The sequence below is a fragment of the Dioscorea cayenensis genome, chromosome 20, assembly GCF_009730915.1.
Source record: "Dioscorea cayenensis subsp. rotundata cultivar TDr96_F1 chromosome 20, TDr96_F1_v2_PseudoChromosome.rev07_lg8_w22 25.fasta, whole genome shotgun sequence".
Lineage (NCBI taxonomy): Eukaryota > Viridiplantae > Streptophyta > Magnoliopsida > Dioscoreales > Dioscoreaceae > Dioscorea > Dioscorea cayenensis.
This window is the reverse complement of record NC_052490.1, coordinates 31,059,991-31,063,514: the sequence shown is the minus strand read 5'-3', so window position 1 is coordinate 31,063,514 and position 3,524 is coordinate 31,059,991.

The window sequence follows — 3,524 nt, the reverse complement described above, 5'->3', positions numbered from 1 at the left end:
AAATATTATCCTGTTATATAATTTATCTTTTTTTTTAAAAAAAATTTAAAAGAAAAGGAAAAAATTTTCTTTTAAATTTTTAAATGAAAAGTTATTTTAAATATTTCAATCGCACGTTTTCTTTTCACATAGCCCCTTACGTTTTCCCTAGAAAACTTTTCCCATGGTGGAGGCAGGAAAAATTTTCCATTGATTTGAGAGAAAATAAGGTCACGTGACAGAGTTTGTGGAAAATTTTTCCACGGAAAATTTTGGCAAACAAACAGCTTAAAATGCTGGAAAATGATCCATGAAAAATTTTTCCAAGGAAAAAAAGGGCAATCAAACACAGCCTTAGTTAATTTATGATTAATTATTATTAATATTTTTTTTAAAATTATCTGTTTATGTTTGGATTAAAATAACTGGTTTATTTTGATATGATAAAAATGGGATCACGCAACTGCAAATTACTTACATTTTGCCCAATATGAATTTTGATAATTTATTGTTTTGTGAACATGAAATATTTTGACACAGTATTCGTAGTCCCCAAACTAACTTTGCAATACTTCTGTCACTTGGGGTTAAACACTGACCGTGTCGACATGTACTCTGATATAGAAACTATAGTTTTCCACCGCTTTCTGTCGGTGAAGAATAACGGCCTCTGATAATTCTGGCTCGGGTCATCGAGGGTAAAAATATGAGTTTTGATAATTCTGGCTCAGGTCACCTAGGGTAAATATATGAATTCTGTTATTTTATTTTGGCAATAGTTGTTTGGGGGGCCTATATGCTTGGTTTTGACATCTGTGTTTATTTGAAATAAATTTGATTTCTGATTTTGATTTTGATAATATATGATTTTTGTAAATGATCCCTATATTTTTTTAGTGGGCGCTTACTGGGCTGCCAGGCACATAATCTTGTTGTTAAATTTTTTTCAGATCCGGAGTGAATAATGCAGCATGCATCTTAGTGGGCTAGCAAGATATTATGTTCTGTTTCTAAATTTGAGTTATCTGTCAGGTTGTGTGAGTATTTGATTTATGTATATGACACTAACTTCCATTGGATGTTGAAATTCTGAACTTTGTATTTCCTGTTGTGTGATTAGATTCTGAGGCCTTGCACGCCTATTAGGTCTCGACCTTGTGGGTGTGCGGCCGTTTGTCGGCACACCGGGTCTGGCGAGGCGGGTTCAGGGCGTGACAATCCGAATCAAGTTTTAAACTTTCCTTGGGATAATTTTAATTGTGTTAGTAAAGAATGGAAAAATCTCATCGGAATGGTCTACTCAAGACTCACACCTTGGAAGGCAACTTACCTATCTCTAAGAGGTCGCTTAACTCTCATTAACTCAATCTTTTCGACAGTTCCAGTTTACTGGATGTCAGTATTCAAACTTCCAGCTTGGGTTATAAAAAAAATTGATAAGATTGGAAGGGATTTTTTATGGAAAAGACAGGATCTAGGATCCAAAGGGATCAGACTAGTTGCCTGGAAAAGGATCTGCATACCTCGAAACATGGGTGGTTGGAAAATTCTCAACCTTCAGGAATTCAACCGAGCTTTACTTGGAAAATGGTGGTGGAATATCTCATCTAACCCAAACAACTGCTTGGCCAAATCATTAAAGTTAACTACTTGACTAGAAGCTCAACTGGAATTTTATACCAAACTCCACCCAGAAATAAATCTTTCTTCTAGGTAGGAGTTAACACCACACTACGTCCTTTTCGCTTATGTATTTCCAAATCTGCTAAAAATGAGTCTAATACTACTCTTTGGTTTGATAGATGGCACTCTGGTCGACCTCTTAAATATCGACTCTGGCCTTCCCTTTTCAATGTCTATATCTCTCCTTGAATAACTGTTAGATAGTTTTCCCAGCAACTTATTGCTCCAGAGAATCCTTTTCACACAACTACTATAGATGATTTATCTCCACTTTTGGGGGCAATACCAGACTACTCTAGTGATCAGCATGACTTCAACACTTGGAGACTGGAAAAAAGCAGAATCAATTCGGTCAAATCTTTTTACAAGTTCCGAATAGATGGTGGTTCGCGTATTCCGTTATATCCTCAGTTCTGGAAAATTAGATGTCCAAGTAAAATTTCTTTATTCTACTGGCTAGCATGGGAGGATAAACTAATCACCCTTACAAACCTTTTCAAAAAAGGTTGTGATCTCCAAAATGCCACAGATACATGTGTTCTCTGCCACAAAGCTTTTAAGACAGTGGAACACCTATTCCTTGACTGTGAATTTTCGAGGAGAATTTGGTCATTCTTCAACCAAATTTTTGAACTACACTCATATCCACAGAACATCACTAAAATTTGGATACCTGGCTTCCATCTTTACAATCTCAAACCGGACCTTTTGGGACCTCAGTTCAAGGGCCATTATGTGGAATATATGGTTAGAACAAAATAATCGCATATTTCAATCACTTGCTTTACCTCCTTACACTATAATGATTAAAATTGCTAATATGCTTCTTTTTTTTGTTTTCAACAGCTACAGATAATCAACAGCAAGCACTCAGTGAGGCTTCCCAGAAGATAAAATGCTCCCTTAACTTCATTTGCGCAAGAGTTTCGAATCAAATCGGTGATTTAGATCATAATCTAGCCTTGGAGTATGTGACTTCTTATGTCAGCCTGTGCAAGCCTGTGTTACCAGACGTTGGCTTTCGCCAGCTAGGTTGTTTCTTCTTCTGTTCTGTGGGTTTTGTTCTCTTTTTGTATTTTCGGTTCCTCACCTCTCGTGAGAGACCTTTAGTTTTCTCCTTCTTGTTTTGTTTGTGTTTGTTTCTTCTGCCTTTTTAATTCAATAAAGTAGTGGTTTATTCAATTTTTTTCAAAAAAAAAAAATTTAATTATGTTTTATCAAATCTGAATAATATAGTAATGTTTCTATTTAAAATAGATTATATGTATTATTAAAGTATATTACAATAATTAATATTGTGTATATGTTAGTTTGATAAATATAAATTTAAATATATAAACTTAAGTTTTTTATTCAATTAACTTAAGCTTTTGTGTTAGATTAAACTTAAATAAATTGTCTTGTTTACATTCAACGGCAGATGCACAATAAACAAAAGGAAACAACAAAAATCCTACCAGAAGATTCATCCTCTCGTAGGAATACAATGTCCAGACATGATTTTTTTATTTTATTTTTAATTTTTAATTTTTAATTTTTTTTTTACAATGATTTTCATTCTCAAACATGATGTACCAATATTTGTTTTGTTTTATTTTTTTTATAAAATAAATAAATCACAAATGCATTAAAAAGATAAAAAGACAACTAACAACAACAAGAAAAAACACAAATGACCACTCAGAAAGTGGCAAGACATTCAGGAGATAAAACATGTAGGCATTGAAAGCATTTTGAAAGGATTGAATGCATTTTCAATTTCTAAGTGGTTATCTCTTGCTTCCATTATTTTGAAAATTAGTCATTTATTTATTTATTTTTATGGTTTTAGTGAAAAACAAAAATTGAAGCAACAGAAGAGG